The sequence below is a fragment of the Convolutriloba macropyga genome, chromosome 9 (genome assembly GCF_964194025.1).
Source record: "Convolutriloba macropyga chromosome 9, txConMacr16.3, whole genome shotgun sequence".
NCBI classification, from domain to species: Eukaryota; Metazoa; Xenacoelomorpha; order Acoela; family Convolutidae; genus Convolutriloba; species Convolutriloba macropyga.
In genome coordinates this window covers 66,808,707-66,826,868 of record NC_134476.1, presented here as the reverse complement: position 1 = coordinate 66,826,868, position 18,162 = coordinate 66,808,707, and the positions used below count along the sequence as shown (strand labels likewise).

The window sequence follows — 18,162 nt, the reverse complement described above, 5'->3', positions numbered from 1 at the left end:
CGTTGAAAAAGTTCGTGATTTTAAAAATTTTGAAAATAAAACTCAAAACTAGTCACCTTACTCTCCTAGTTAAAATGAAGCAGACAGCTACAATAGAGCTAGTCGGTCTTTGCCAATCAGATATAGGATAGGATAAAAAGTTTTAATTGCTACAATAAAATTAAGTCCTTTTTTAGAATTCTGAAGTCTCATGATCATGTTTAAGTAAATTGATCATGATCATAAATTGCCCTTTCATTTCAAACATTTTTTGTTTTTTGATATCCTGAAAATCAATATAAAGCTGTTTAGGGCTTCATTCGTGGATTTTCTTTTACTCTTTTGACAAATTGAACGCTATGTGGGCCATTTAAAACCAAAATCTAATCAATTTTTGAGTACAATGTGTTTTCTTTTGAAACTTGTTATGCACCTACAGTTGAAGATCAGAAATCAGATAAAAATTATGTTTCCTTTTTTGTTCATGATGCCAAGTTACGATTAGTTTGTTTCATTTCAAAACATTTTTTCTTTTTTGATATCCTGAAAATCAATATAAAGCTGTTTTGGGCTTCGTTTGGGCATTTTTTTTTAACTCTTTTGACAAATTGAACGCTATGTGGGCCATTTAAAATCAAAATCTAATCAATTTTTGAGTACAATGTGTTTTTGTGAAATTTGTTATGCACCTACAGTTGAAGATCAGAAATCAGATAAAAATTATGTTCCCGTTTTTGTTCATGTTGCAAAGTTGAACTTGGGATGATTAGTTTCCTTCAGTTTAAAACAAATTGAAGGTTTTACGATAATATCAACAGCAAACTGTTTCGAGCTTCGTCCGAGGATTTTTTTTACTTTTCGACAAAATAACTGTATGTTGGCCACTTGAGTAATATATGTATTTTGTTAAATTTTTTTCCGCATCTTCATTTCAAGATAATAAGAAAAAAATGATGATGTGTCTTTATTTTTTTTCATTTTGCTGAGTTATGAATGTCGCCAAGTTATGATTAGTTTTATTCATTCCAAAACAGGTTTATAATTTTATGATATCATAAATATCAACATCAAACTGTTTTGAGCTTCGATCGAGGATTTTTGACAATTTTTGACAAGCTGAACACTATGTCGGCCATTTAATACCCCAATCTTATCGCCCTTTGGGTATCATATTGTCTTTTCAGTTTTCTGACTCTAAAATTCAAGGCCATCAGAAAAAAAACAGTGTTTTTAAGTTCCAATTTTCGTTCAAATTTCATAGTTTTATTTAATTTCTTTAACTTAACAAAATTAAGGTATTTTCATTTCATGAATACTAACCTCAACCTAAATCGAGCTTCGTTCGAGGATTTATATGGCTTTTTTTGACCATTTGAATATTATTTTGGCCATTCAAAACCAAAATATTATCACCCTTTGTGTATGATATGTTTTTGAAATTCTGAAAATCAAGATAAGCAATTAAAATAAATGTTTTTGTGTTCCCATTTTCAAGTTGCCAGTTCCTGATTAATTTCCTTCACTTCGAAACAAACTTAAGGTTTTCTGATTTCTTGAATTTCAGCATCAAACCAAAATCTTATCGGCCTTTGAGTATCATACGCATTAAAAATTTTGTTGCATCTACAATTCAAGATAATTAGAGCAAAACCGTTCTTGTGTTCCCATTTTTGTTCATGTTGCAAAGTTTTGCTTAGTTTCTTTAACTTCAAAACAAAATTAAGGTACTTTTACTATGTTGTCCATTTGAAACCAAAATCCTATCACCCTTTGTGTATGATATGTTTTTTCGAAATTCTGAAACTCAAGATAATCAAAAAATAATGTTTTTATGTTCCCATTTTCTTTGAAATTGTCAGGTCCTGATTTTTTCCTTCACTTCAAAACAAATTTAAGCTTTTTTGATGTCTTGAATATCAATATCAAACCAAAATCTTATCGGCTTTTGAGTATCATACCTGTTCTTGCATCAAAATTGTTTTTGCATCTACAATTCAAGAGAGTTAGAGCAAAAACGGTCTTGTGTTCCCACTTTCTTTCATGTTGCCAAGTTCTGATTATGTTCATCCACTTCAAAACAAGTTTAGGGTTATTTGATATCTTGAATATAAACATCAAACTGTATTGAGCTTCATTTGAGAATTAGAGTTTTTTTGACTTTTTGGACAAGTTCAACACTATGCTGGCCATTTAAAACCAAAATCTTATCGCCATTTCAGTATCATATGTGTTTTTGTGTATCTAAAATTCAAGATAATCAGAAAGCGGATAATTTTCTTATATTCATTTATATTCATGTTTTTGTTCATGTTGCCCAGTTCTGAATAATTTCCTTCACTTCAAAACATGTGTCGAATTTCAACATCAAAGGGTTCTGAGCTTCATTCGAGGTTTCATATGACATTTTTGACAAGTTGAACGCTACGTTGAACATTTAGAGCCAAAATACTATCGCCATTTCAGTTTCACTTGTGTTTTGTAATATTTATTTTGCATCTACAATTCAAGATATTCAGGAAAAGAGTGATGTTCTTGCATTCATATTTTAGTTCATGATGCCAAGTTATTATTATCTCCCTTCACTTCAAAACAAATTTAGAGTATTTGATGTCTTGAATATCGACATCAAAATGTGTCGAGCTTAGTTGGAGGCTTTATATGACTTTTTGACAAGTTGAACGCTATGCTGGCCAGTTAAAACCAGAGTCTTATCGCCCTTTGAGTTTCATGTGTGTTTGGCAAAAAGTTGTTCTGCATCTACAATTCAAGTTAGTCAGAAAAGTAATGCTCTTGTTTACCCATTTTCGTTCTTGTTGCCAAGTTTTGATTAGTTTTCTTAATTTCAAGACAGTTTTCATGTTTTTTTTGAGATCTTGAATCTGAAAATTAAATTGCTTTAAGTTTCCATCGAAGATTTATATATAATTTTGACAAATTGAACACTGTATTGGCCATTTAATACCAAAATTTTATCGCCCTTTGGGTATCATTTGTGTTTTGTAAGTTTTCATGACTCTACAATTCAAGATCTTCAGAAAAACAATGTTTTTGTGTTCCCACTTTCGTTCGTGTTGCAAAGTTGTTTTTAGTTTGTTTAACTTCAAAACAAAATTATGGCATTTTGATATCTTAAATACCAATTTCAAACTAACTCGAGCTTCGTTCGAGGATTCACTTAACTTTTTTGACAAGTTCAACATTAAATTGGCCATTCAAAACCAAAATCTTTTTACCCTTTGTGTAGGATTTGTGTTTTTCTAGCCTCTGAAATTCAAGATCATTAGAAAAAAAAACAATGTTTGTGTGTTCCCATTTTTGTTCATGTTGCAAAGTTTTTTTAGTTTCTTCAGCGTCAAAACAAAATTAAGGTTTTTTGATATCTCGAATACCAACCTCAAACTGATTTGAGCTTCGTTCGAGGATTTATATTACTTTTTTGACAAGTTGAATATTATTTTGGCCATTCAAAACCAAAATCATATCACCTTTTGTGTATGATATGTGTTTTTGTAAACAATTTTCTGCATCTGAAATTCAAGATAGTCAGAGAAAATAATGTTCATGTGTTCGAATTTTTTTCATATTGCCAAATTCTGATTAGTTTCACTCATTTCAAGACAATTTAAAGTTATTTGATATCTTGAATATAAACATCAAACTGTTTTTGGGGAGCTTTGTCCGAGAATTCATTTTACTTTTTTGACAAATTGAATACATTCTTGGCCTTTTTAAACCAATATCATATCGCCTTTTGAGTATCATGTCTGATTTTGAAATTTTTTCTGTACAATTCTCTACAATCAAGATTTTCAGAATCCAGAAAAAAATATCCCATTTTTTGTTCGTTAAGTTCTCATTAGTGTAATTCATTTCAAAACAAGTTTACTGGACCTTAATATCATAACTTTCAAACTTAAACTGTTTTAAGCTTCGTTCGATAATTTTTACGTTGCGAGAAGGGCTGCAAACTTTTTTGATCGCATTTAAAATCGATTTTTCTTCTGTGAGGATAGGGAAAAATGTACAATTATGGAAATCTGTGCTTCGAGTGAACGGTTTTCTGCAACACTTAAATAGATAATAAAAGGTTGTTGATCCTTCTTATCCATATTATAACTCTAAACGCCAATTTCTGAAGTGCAACTTTGGTTTTCAAAAATCTTGATACCTTTTGCTTGAAAATCACAAAATCTATTTGTCTATTTTAAGTGAAACTATTGTATCATCTTTTTGCCGTATTAAAATTTTGACTTGCCTCTGACAACTTTATTAAAAATTAATGCTAATTTTTCAGCAGATTTAAATAAACTAGCTTGTTTGGAGAACGTTTATATGCTTTTTGTTTGTGATCATTTGTGTACAATTCACAACTCGCAAATAAAAAGTGCTTCAAGGGAAAGAAACTTAAGCTGATGGTTGAAATGTTCCAGCGTTTGAATTGTCAAGTTTTGGATAAATTCCATTTTCTGATTCTAATTTCAATACTAAATTAGATCAATGCATGTACTCACAAAAGATAACCATTGAGATTTCTGGCAGTGGGTCATAAATTTCTGAAAATTAAATTGCTTTAAGTTTCCATCGAAGATTTATATATAATTTTGACAAATTGAACACTGTATTGGCCATTTAATACCAAAATTTTATCGCCCTTTGGGTATCATTTGTGTTTTGTAAGTTTTCATGACTCTACAATTCAAGATCTTCAGAAAAACAATGTTTTTGTGTTCCCACTTTCGTTCGTGTTGCAAAGTTGTTTTTAGTTTGTTTAACTTCAAAACAAAATTATGGCATTTTGATATCTTAAATACCAATTTCAAACTAACTCGAGCTTCGTTCGAGGATTCATTTAACTTTTTTGACAAGTTCAATATTAAATTGGCCATTCAAAACCAAAATCTTTTTACCTTTTGTGTAGGATTTGTGTTTTTCTAGCCTCTAAAATTCAAGATCATTAGAAAAAAAACAATGTTTGTGTGTTCCCATTTTTGTTCATGTTGCAAAGTTTTTTTTAGTTATTTCAGCGTCAAAACAAAAGTAAGGTTTTTTGATATCTCGAATACCAACCTCAAACTGATTTGAGCTTCGTTCGAGGATTTATATTACTTTTTTGACAAGTTGAATATTATTTTGGCCATTCAAAACCAAAATCATATCACCTTTTGTGTATGATATGTGTTTTTGTAAACAATTTTCTGCATCTGAAATTCAAGATAGTCAGAGAAAATAATGTTCATGTGTTCGAATTTTTTTCATATTGCCAAATTCTGATTAGTTTCACTCATTTCAAGACAATTTAAAGTTATTTGATATCTTGAATATAAACATCAAACTGTTTTTGGGGAGCTTTGTCCGAGAATTCATTTTACTTTTTTGACAAATTGAATACATTCTTGGCCTTTTTAAACCAATATCATATCGCCTTTTGAGTATCATGTCTGATTTTGAAATTTTTTCTGTACAATTCTCTACAATCAAGATTTTCAGAATCCAGAAAAAAATATCCCATTTTTTGTTCGTTAAGTTCTCATTAGTGTAATTCATTTCAAAACAAGTTTACTGGACCTTAATATCATAACTTTCAAACTTAAACTGTTTTAAGCTTCGTTCGATAATTTTTACGTTGCGAAAAGGGCTGCAAACTTTTTTGATCGCATTTAAAATCGATTTTTCTTCTGTGAGGATAGGGAAAAATGTACAATTATGGAAATCTGTGCTTCGAGTGAACGGTTTTCTGCAACACTTAAATAGATAATAAAAGGTTGTTGATCCTTCTTATCCATATTATAACTCTAAACGCCAATTTCTGAAGTGCAACTTTGGTTTTTAAAAATCTTGATACCTTTTGCTTGAAAATCACAAAATCTATTTGTCTATTTTAAGTGAAACTATTGTATCATCTTTTTGCCGTATTAAAATTTTGACTTGCCTCTGACAACTTTATTAAAAATTAATGCTAATTTTTCAGCAGATTTAAATAAACTAGCTTGTTTGGAGAACGCTTATATGCTTTTTGTTTGTGATCATTTGTGTACAATTCACAACTCGCAAATAAAAAGTGCTTCAAGGGAAAGAAACTTAAGCTGATGGTTGAAATGTTCCAGCGTTTGAATTGTCAAGTTTTGGATAAATTCCATTTTCTGATTCTAATTTCAATACTAAATTAGATCAATGCATGTACTCACAAAAGATAACCATTGAGATTTCTGGCAGTGGGTCATAAATTTCTAATGAGTTGCCTTTTGCTGATAGGGATATATCAAAACTACGGCGCAAATTTAAAAAAAAACTGGGGAGAATTAATTTTTACTATTTTTTCTAGAATTTCATGTTACAATTGGATCAAAATTTGATGGTTCCATAAATAATCAGGTTGAAAGGGAAAAATTTTGTATGACATTCAAAGAGAAGTAGTTCATCTTAAATATTAGAAGCCACCATTTGAAACCTCAAATCTGAAAATTTGTTCTCTATTGAAATCCTTGTTGTTTTTGACCTGTGAAATTTTGCTTCTTAGAAAAATATGCCGGAAAAAAAGGAATTGTAATTTTTTTCTTCAAACCCTGTCGCACGTTTTCTCCTGAATTTTTTTTACTAAGTTTGAAAAACTTTATATTTTGCTTATGTTTCCTCAATTGACTTAGTAGGCCATGAACTCCTTTGCGCAGACCAATTCTCAAAACTCACAATAGCTATAGTCAACAATATGCCTCCTCGAACAACTTTTTTCGAGTTGAATTCAATATTTCGGCGCCCTTTCTATATCAGTAAGTCTATCCGAAAAAACTTCATTCTATCTGTTCTATTACAAGACTAAAAACTACAATCTGTTTCTAAGAACTGCAATCTGTTTATGGTTCTCGCAATATGTGCATCATCTGCAATTATCTTACAGAATCTTGCGAGGTGGTCGACTTTTTGACAATAGTGTAATCTAAAATGAGACCACCAACTACATTTTTTGTGGTACCACAAACTTATAAAATACTATTAAATTAGGATCGCCAAGTGGGTCCATATCGTAAATGTTTATGAAAAAGTAAAATCCTCGAAGTTTTCTCTGCTGGCATTTTTTGCACAATCTCTAGGTTCTTGGGGAATTAAATATACAGAAATAACGAAATTTTAATGAAAGTACTCAATATTTTTGAAAGTACTCAATAATTAAGTACTCAACGATAGAATACAGTCTATGAGTACCAAAAACAAACAAAATGCATTATTAAATTGCTGTTTCTAAATGTGCTCGAAAGTTTGGATAAATCCGAAAGACGAAAAACAAAATGTATCCATTTTCAAAAACTCCAGCTGTTGTTTTCGTTACACCGGCAAAAACTGAGTACGCAATTTCAATTTTTATCAGTTTTGACAATTGTGACGTTTAGAGGCTGAATTAAAAAAAAACCTTGTTAAATCATAAATCAAACACTGCAGGGCAATTAAATTTTTCACGGGTATCAAATGTGTTATAAGGAACTCTGGTGATAATTTAATGAAATTCGACAACTGTATGTGAAAACCCAATAATTTGCTAACTGCAACTATTAGGAGGTCGATATTTGTAAGATTAACGCTAAAGTAAAAACTAAAAGATGTAATATCGAATCTAACGTTTAAGCGTTGATTTTATGTAAGATCTACGCTTAGAATCAGCTAAATTAGTTAAGATCTGCTCTAAGCGACAAAAAACCATTGAAAATCTACGCTTAGAAAAGCAAAAACATCTACAACATATGCTTTAAACGCAAAATTAGTTAATATCTATGCTTGGAAATGCAAAAGTTGTTTCAGCGTTAACAAATCTGCCCGGGATGGTCCCAAACAAAAAAGATCGTTGATGGGTCTTTTCTACTCTCAAAGTGCGTTGGAAGATTTTTATCCAATCAAAGATTTTTCCGGAACTATATAATTCAAGCGAACGATGCGCAGGCTTATGCACAAAGATTGTCTAAACAGGAGACGTCCCTCTGTTATCTCCCCAGGATGAGGTCCGCGACACAAGACAGATATTGGCCAGACGGGCCTTGGTTGCGGGCATTGGGGCTCAGACCGAACAAACCAGACCGAACAGACTTTGATCACTCTTCGTCCAACCAAACAGACTTTGGTCAACATTGGCCAGACTGGGCAGATTTTGTCTAGACCAATGACCTGACTGTACAAACTCTAGGCGAGACTGTTTTTCAGAACATTGGCTAGACGCAACAGACTCTAGGCTAGACAGACCCTAGAGTAGTAGATAATAGTGACTAGGGGGACATACAGGGGGGGGGGGCACTTGCAAAAGGATTTTCGCCCCACCGGGATTCGAACCCGGATCTAGTGCGTGGGAAGCCCATCTTGTACCTCTGGACCAAAGGTGTATACAATCTTTAAAGTTTTATTTGTATATATTCCAGCTAAGTTATGTAAGCTTAGTTACTTATGCATTAATTAAGCCTATATTAGTACTTTGCGCGCGATGAGTGCATTTAAAGTATTCTATGAAAGTACATATGTAGTAAATATGAACTTCACAGCAGATATGTATTCTGGCCTCCAACTACAGGGGGGATCATTTTAATTAGTCATGAGTGCATTTAAAGTATTCTACGAAACTACATATGTAGTAAATATGAACTTCACAGCAGATATGTATTCTGGCTTCCAAGTACAGGGGGGTCACTTTAATTTGTCATCAAATTACTGAGAAAATAAGTTCAACGTTAAAGTAGTTTTTGCGTCCATACAATAGACAGATACATGTGATTAATTCAAATTCTTCAGAAATGCCTTTCTTGTTTACACTTTTAAGGAGCGTCCCTACTTAACCCCAAATTTCCTTCTTTTGTATTGTTCAGTTTAAGTATACGATAGTAACTTTTGTTGTTCTTACAGTGCTATTGCGACCAAGGTTAATTAAAGTTTGAGTGATGTAAAGAAAACTACATAAAATGTGTATCATAGGCGTTCGCAATTTCCCGATTATCGCTAAAGTAAATGCTAAAAGATGTAATATCGAATCTAACGTTTAAGCGTTGATTTTCTGTAAGATCTACGCTTAGAATCAACTAAATTAGTTAAGATCTGCTCTAAGAGAGAAAAAACCATTGAAAATCTACGCTTAGAAAAGCGAAAACATCTACAACATATGCTTTAAACGCAAAATTATTTAATATCTATGCTTGGAAACGCAATAATTATTTCAGCGTTGACAAATCTGCCCGGGATGTTCCCAAACAAAAAAGATCGTTGATGCGTCTTTTCTACTCTCATAGTGCGTTGGAAGATTTTTATCCAGTCAAAGATTTTTCCGGAACTATATAATTCAAGCGAACGATGCGCAGGCTTATGCACAAATATTGTCTAAACAGGAGACGTCCCTCTGTTATCTCTCCAGGATGTGGTCCGCGACACAAGACAGAGATTGGCCAAACGGGCCTTGGTTGCGCGCATTGGGGCTCAGACCGAACAAACCAGACCGAACAGACTTTGATCACTATTCGTCCAACCAAACAGACATTGGTCAACATTGGCCAGACTGGGCAGATTTTATCTAGACCAATGGCCTGACTGTACAAACTCTAGGCCAGACTGTTTTTCAGAAAATTGGCTAGACGCAACAGACTCTAGGCTAGACAGTTGACCAGACAATTGGCCAGACGGCACAGACCCTAGGCGAAAGCGTTCTATAGACCATCGTCCGGACGGAACAGACCCTAGACCAGACCGTTTTTAAGACCATCGTCCAGGCGGAACAGATCCTAGGCCAGGCCGGTTTTAGACCATAAACGTGCAGAAGAATCCAATAAAACTTTTTGCACAATCTCTAGGATCTTGGGGAATAAAATATACAGAAATAACGAAACCTTAAAGAAAGTACTCAATATTTTTGAACGATAGAATACAGTCTATGAGTACCAAAAACAAACAAAATGCACTATTAAATTGCTATTTCTAATTGTGCTCGAAAGTCTGGATAAATCCGAAAGACGAAAAACAAAATGTATCCATTATCGAAAACTCCAGCTGTTGTTTTCGTTACACCGGCAAAAACTGAGTCCGCAATTTCAATTTTTATCAGTTTTGACAATTGTGACGTTTAGAGGCTGAATTAAAAATCATGTTATATCATAATTCACACACTGCAGAGCAATTAACTTTTTCACGGGTATCAAAGGTGTTATAATGAACTTTGGTAATAATTTAATGAAATTCGACAAGTTTATATGAAAACCCAATAATTCGCTAACTGCAACTATTAGGAGGTCGATATTTGTACGATTAACGCTAAAGTAAAAACTAAAATATGTAATATCGAATCTAACGTTTAAGCGTTGATTTTATGTAAGATCTACGCTTAGAATCAGCTAAATTAGTTAAGATCTGCTCTAAGAGACAAAAAACCATTGAAAATCTACGCTTAGAAAAGCAAAAACATCTACAACATATGCTTTAAACGCAAAATTAGTTAATATCTATGCTTGGAAATGCAAAAGTTGTTTCAGCGTTAACAAATCTGCCCGGGATGGTCCCAAACAAAAAAGATCGTTGATGGGTCTTTTCTACTCTCAAAGTGCGTTGGAAGATTTTTATCCAATCAAAGATTTTTCCGGAACTATATAATTCAAGCGAACGATGCGCAGGCTTATGCACAAAGATTGTCTAAACAGGAGACGTCCCTCTGTTATCTCCCCAGGATGAGGTCCGCGACACAAGACAGATATTGGCCAGACGGGCCTTGGTTGCGGGCATTGGGGCTCAGACCGAACAAACCAGACCGAACAGACTTTGATCACTCTTCGTCCAACCAAACAGACTTTGGTCAACATTGGCCAGACTGGGCAGATTTTGTCTAGACCAATGACCTGACTGTACAAACTCTAGGCGAGACTGTTTTTCAGAACATTGGCTAGACGCAACAGACTGTAGGCTAGACAGACCCTAGAGTAGTAGATAATAGTGACTAGGGGGACATACAGGGGGGGGGGCACTTGCAAAAGGATTTTCGCCCCACCGGGATTCGAACCCGGATCTAGTGCGTGGGAAGCCCATCTTGTACCTCTGGACCAAAGGTGTATACAATCTTTAAAGTTTTATTTGTATATATTCCAGCTAAGTTATGTAAGCTTAGTTACTTATGCATTAATTAAGCCTATATTAGTACTTTGCGCGCGATGAGTGCATTTAAAGTATTCTACGAAAGTACATATGTAGTAAATATGAACTTCACAGCAGATATGTATTCTGGCCTCCAACTACAGGGGGGGATCATTTTAATTAGTCTTGAGTGCATTTAAAGTATTCTACGAAACTACATATGTAGTAAATATGAACTTCACAGCAGATATGTATTCTGGCTTCCAAGTACAGGGGGGTCACTTTAATTTGTCATCGAATTACTGAGAAAATAAGTTCAACGTTAAAGTAGTTTTTGCGTCCATACAATAGACAGATACATGTGATTAATTCAAATTCTTCAGAAATGCCTTTCTTGTTTACACTTTTAAGGAGCGTCCCTACTTAACCCCAAATTTCCTTCTTTTGTATTGTTCAGTCTAAGTATACGATAGTAACTTTTGTTGTTCTTACAGTGCTATTGCGACCAAGGTCAATTAAAGTTTGAGTGATGTAAAGAAAACTACATAAAATGTGTATCATAGGCGTTCGCAATTTCCAGATTAACGCTAAAGTAAATGCTAAAAGATGTAATATCGAATCTAACGTTTAAGCGTTGATTTTCTGTAAGATCTACGCTTAGAATCAACTAAATTAGTTAAGATCTGCTCTAAGAGACAAAAAACCATTGAAAATCTACGCTTAGAAAAGCGAAAACATCTACAACATATGCTTTAAACGCAAAATTATTTAATATCTATGCTTGGAAACGCAAAAATTATTTCAGCGTTGACAAATCTGCCCGGGATGGTCCCAAACAAAAAAGATCGTTGATGGGTCTTTTCTACTCTCATAGTGCGTTGGAAGATTTTTTATCGAATCAAAGATTTTTCCGGAACTATATAATTCAAGCGAACGATGCGCAGGCTTATGCACAAAGATTGTCTAATCAGGAGACGTCCCTCTGTTATCTCCCCAGGATGTGGTCTGCGACACAAGACAGAGATTGGCCAAACGGGCCTTGGTTGCGCGCATTGGGGCTCAGACCGAACAAACCAGACCGAACAGACTTTGATCACTATTCGTCCAACCAAACAGACATTGGTCAACATTGGCCAGACTGGGCAGATTTTATCTAGACCAATGGCCTGACTGTACAAACTCTAGGCCAGACTGTTTTTCAGAAAACTGGCTAGACGCAACAGACTCTAGGCTAGACAGTTGACCAGACAATTGGCCAGACGGCACAGACCCTAGGCGAAAGCGTTCTATAGACCATCGTCCGGACGGAACAGACCCTAGACCAGACCGTTTTTTAGACCATCGTCCAGGCGGAACAGATCCTAGGCCAGGCCGGTTTTAGACCATAAACGTGCAGAAGAATCCAATAAAACTTTTTGCACAATCTCTAGGATCTTGGGGAATAAAATATACAGAAATAACGAAACCTTAATGAAAGTACTCAATATTTTTGAACGATAGAATACAGTCTATGAGTACCAAAAACAAACAAAATGCACTATTAAATTGCTATTTCCAATTGTGCTGGAAAGTCTGGATAAATCCGAAAGACGAAAAACAAAATGTATCCATTATCGAAAACTCCAGCTGTTGTTTTCGTTACACCGGCAAAAACTGAGTCCGCAATTTCAATTTTTATCAGTTTTGAAAATTGTGACGTTTAGAGGCTGAATTAAAAATCATGTTATATCATAATTCACACACTGCAGAGCAATTAACTTTTTCACGGGTATCAAAGGTGTTATAATGAACTTTGGTAATAATTTAATGAAATTCGACAAGATTATATGAAAACCCAATAATTCGCTAACTGCAACTATTAGGAGGTCGATATTTGTACGATTAACGCTAAAGTAAATGCTAAAAGATGTAATATCGAATCTAACGTTAAAGCGTTGATTTTATGTAAGATCTACGCTTAGAATCAACTAAATTAGTTAAGATCTGCTCTAAGAGACAAAAAACCATTGAAAATCTACGCTTAGAAAAGCAAAAACATCTACAACATATGCTTTAAACGCAAAATTAGTTAATATCTATGCTTGGAAATGCAAAAGTTGTTTCAGCGTTAACAAATCTGCCCGGGATGGTGCCAAACAAAAAAGATCGTTGATGGGTCTTTTCTACTCTCAAAGTGCGTTGGAAGATTTTTATCCAATCAGAGATTTTTCCGGAACTATATAATTCAAGCGAACGATGCGCAGGCTTATGCACAAAAATTGTCTAAACAGGAGACGTCCCTCTGTTATCTCCCCAGGATGAGGTCCGCGACACAAGACAGATATTGGCCAGACGGGCCTTGGTTGCGGGCATTGGGGCTCAGACCGAACAAACCAGACCGAACAGACTTTGATCACTCTTCGTCCAACCAAACAGACTTTGGTCAACATTGGCCAGACTGGGCAGATTTTGTCTAGACCAATGACCTGACTGTACAAACTCTAGGCGAGACTGTTTTTCAGAACATTGGCTAGACGCAACAGACTGTAGGCTAGACAGACCCTAGAGTAGTAGATAATAGTGACTAGGGGGACATACAGGGGGGGGGGGCACTTGCAAAAGGATTTTCGCCCCACCGGGATTCGAACCCGGATCTAGTGCGTGGGAAGCCCATCTTGTACCACTGGACCAAAGGTGTATACAATCTTTAAAGTTTTATTTGTATATATTCCAGCTAAGTTATGTAAGCTTAGTTACTTATGCATTAATTAAGCCTATATTAGTACTTTGCGCGCGATGAGTGCATTTAAAGTATTCTACGAAAGTACATATGTAGTAAATATGAACTTCACAGCAGATATGTATTCTGGCCTCCAACTACAGGGGGGGATCATTTTAATTAGTCTTGAGTGCATTTAAAGTATTCTACGAAACTACATATGTAGTAAATATGAACTTCACAGCAGATATGTATTCTGGCTTCCAAGTACAGGGGGGTCACTTTAATTTGTCATCGAATTACTGAGAAAATAAGTTCAACGTTAAAGTAGTTTTTGCGTCCATACAATAGACAGATACATGTGATTAATTCAAATTCTTCAGAAATGCCTTTCTTGTTTACACTTTTAAGGAGCGTCCCTACTTAACCCCAAATTTCCTTCTTTTGTATTGTTCAGTCTAAGTATACGATAGTAACTTTTGTTGTTCTTACAGTGCTATTGCGACCAAGGTTAATTAAAGTTTGAGTGATGTAAAGAAAACTACATAAAATGTGTATCATAGGCGTTCGCAATTTCCAGACTTGAAATTTAGACAAACCAGGACCGAGTAACTACCGTTAAACCTTCGGGTAAATCAGACAAACCAGGACTGAGTAGCTGCCGTTAAACCTCTGGGTAAATCAGAAATTGTTTTGAGGTAGTTGTCAGGCTTCTGATTATTCATCCAGTCTAGACAAAATTTTTGTTTGTTTGTACTTATCTTTTCTGATTCGTTGAAATCACTTGTTAACTTTTACCTCCTGATCTTCCAGCTTTCAGACCATTAGCTTGTTACTTCATCTGTTTAACTTCATTGCGGAGTATATCACAACATATACTGTCAGTATACAAAAACCATACTCTTTACAGGTTGTTCGAGTATTACCGGGTTTGAGTCCATTAGTTTAAGCTCATCTAATCATTCATTCACTATGTTGATCAAGGTCAAGTTAAATGTCTATCGATTAGTTTCTGAGTTAAGTTGCTCTGGGTATTTTTTTTCCGTTAAACTCTGGTTTTATTACCTTGCTTAGGAAAATGATTCAGTCGCTGCTTGGTCAAGTGAGACAGGCTGAGAACGAACGCGATGTCGCACGAAAACACCGTGACGAGGCCATGCGACAATTTGAGGAGTCGATGTCTATGGTTCGGTCTTTAAGAAAACAATTAACAGAAATTGGTAAAGCGCGAGACAGGTATGTTGGCGAAAGAGATTGCGCGATATACCACCAAAGAGGCGCAGAGCAGCGGCTACAACAAGTAATGTGTGATTACCAATGGGCGGTTGACCTTCGCCGAAATACCATGTCAGAAAGAGAGAAATATCTCAAAATTATAGACGAGCTAAAACATGACCGTAATAGAGGGTGGAACGCAGCGACGCGACTGAAAGCACAACTCGACCTCCTTCAACGTGTTCCGGAGAATAGTCTTCAGCAAAGTAGAGAAGTGGTCAGACATGCACCACTCTCGCTTCCGATAGTGGCTCAAAGGAAAGCAGCGAAAATTGCGCTTGAGAAAAACTCATTGTTGAAGAAACAAAAACCAGTTTAATAATAACATCTCTAAGGTCTTGTTACAGACTCCCTACTATTCCGAACTGTGTCTATTGTTCTGAATAAATTTTTCTCCAAGATTCATAGGATACGTCAAAAAACAGTTTTGGTGCAACGAGTTCTCAAAAATTATTGACTTCTAGGCTAGTATTGATAATTTCATAGGAATCCAATTTTCTAAGCGAGTTTTAACTTGTACATATCAAGAAAAACTTGGTGAAAAATAACTTGTGTATTGGATCCTACGTTACCTTGGGGTTACCTAAGGGGTTTTAACTTGTACATATCAAGAGTATTGGTGAAAAATAACTTGTGTATTGGATCCTAAGCTACCTTGGGGTTACCTAAGCGAGTTTTAACTTGTACATATCAAGAGTATTGGTGAAAAATAACTTGTGTATTTGATCCTAAGTTACCTGCTGGTTACCTAAGCGAGTTTTAACTTGTACATATCTAGAGTATTGGTGAAAAATAACTTGTGTATTGGATCCTAAGTTACCTTGGGGTTACCTAAGCCAGTTTTAACTTGTATATATCAAGAGTATTGGTGAAAGATAACTTGTGTATTGGATCCTAAGCTACCTAGTGGATACCTAAGCGAGTTTTAACTTGTACATATTAAGGGTATTGGTGACATTTTTGTGGCTGAACAAAGTAGTGTGGAGAGCAACGAGGAGAGCAAGTTGGAAACCGACTGCAGAAGAGGAATAATTCAGTTACTCCTTTTAAGTTTTACATCTTCTTGACCAGTTTTTGGGTTTTTTATTTCAAAACTCTCCTCTTTGTCTCATGACATTTTAGTTAATCACCAATTTCTGATGTTGCTCACCTTTATATTTTGTTTGTTGATAAATTCTATATATTGGGAATTAATTTTAGTATCTTGTCTGGAGTACAAAGTCTTGAGATAAACAGTCTGAAGAGTAGCAGGAACTGTACTCGCTTGACGCCAGTAAACTCCTTGCCTTCTTAACTTTGGCAACCCCAATGATTGAGAAGCGGACCTTGCTGGTTTAGAGAAACCCCATTGCGAAAATTAGACGGCACCAGTTCACAAACTTTTAACACGCACCACCATTCACAAACACTCACTGAGTTCACTTAGACACTTAGATCAGTTGTAGGGTAGATTATGACAGATTGCTACAATCGACACAGATGATCTACAGAGGTAACTATGAACATGTTCCTAATGTTTTCTTGACAAAGAGGAGTTTTGTTCGCGAATAAAAAGACACTCTTTTAGCATTTTCATATGATAGCGAGGAAGCATTTTAAACACTTACACTCTGGATTGAAGGTACTGAGGTTAAAAAAGACTTAGTTATTAATTGATCAGCTACTAGTATGGAAGCTTTTAAAAGACTTATACTATGGATTGAAGGTAATGAGGATGAAAATGACTTAGATATTAATTGATCAACTGATTATATGGGAGGCTTTAAAAGACTTATACTATGGATTGAAGGTACTGAGGACAAAAATGACTTAGATATTAATTGATCAACTGCTTATATGGGGGGCTTTAAAAGACTTATACTATTGATTGAAGGTACTGAGGACAAAAATGACTTAGATATCAATTGATCAACTGCGTATATGGGGGGCTTAAAAAGACTTATACTATGGATTGAAGGTACTGAGGACAAAAATGACTTAGATATTAATTGATCAACTGCTTATATGGGGGGCTTTAAAAGACTTATACTATGGATTGAAGGTACTGAGGACAAAAATCACTCAGATATTAATTGATCAACTGCTTATATGGGGGGCTTTAAAAGACTTATACTATGGGTTGAAGGTACTGAGGACAAAAATGACTTAGATATAAATTGATCAACTGCTTATATGGGGGGCTTTAAAAGACTTATACTATGGATTGAAGGTACTGAGGACAAAAATGACTGAGATATAAATTGATCACCTGATTATATGGGGGGCTTTAAAAGAATTATACTATGGATTGAAGGTACTGAGGACAAAAATGACTTAGATATTAATTGATCAACTGCTTATATGGGGGGCTTTAAAAGACTTATACTATGGATTGAAGGTACTGAGGACAAAAATGACTTAGATATTAATTGATCAACTGCTTATATGGGGGGCTTTAAAAGACTTATACTATGGATTGAAGGTACTGAGGACAAAAATGACTTAGATATTAATTGATCAACTGCTTATATGGGGGGCTTTAAAAGACTTATACTATGGATTGAAGGTACTGAGGACAAAAATGACTTAGACATTAATTGATCAACTGCTTATATGGGGGGCTTTAAAAGACTTATACTATGGATTGAAGGTACTGAGGACAAAAATGACTTAGATATTAATTGATCAACTGCTTATATGGGGGGCTTTGAAAGACTTATACTATGGATTGAAGGTACTGAGGACAAAAATGACTTAGATATTAATTGATCAACTGCTTATATGGGGGCTTTAAAAGACTTATACTATGGATTGAAGGTACTGAGGAAAAAAATGACTTAGATATAAATTGATCAACTGCTTATGTGGGAGCTTTAAAGACATATAATATGAACTGTTTTATGACTAGTTGAAAAGCTTTCTTCATTCCACCAAACAGTAAATACTTTATAGAATTAAAGCAGAGACGAAAAAAAATCACAAAACGTAAGCTGTAAGTTTTACAAATTTAGTTTTCTTCACTATCTCAGTCTATTGTCAGTACTCTTTTTTTCTTTATTCTTTCTACATTGATAGATTCATCGTCTGATATCAGCTCTAGCGTTCGTTTTACACTATCCATACTTGTTGATGGTCCGGTTCGTTGGATGGAT

General features: G+C 34.8%; 1 long non-coding RNA gene across 1 annotated transcript in view; it reads left to right on the top strand.

Moving 5' to 3' along the window:
• The first annotated feature begins 2,486 nt into the window (after positions 1–2,486).
• The window catches only part of LOC142345549 (uncharacterized), a 75,362-nt gene continuing 59,686 nt past the window's right edge, over positions 2,487–18,162 (top strand). Inside the window, exon 1 of the long non-coding RNA XR_012759341.1 lies at positions 2,487–2,747. This is a non-coding gene — a long non-coding RNA (uncharacterized LOC142345549). The remainder of the gene's footprint in view (positions 2,748–18,162) is intronic.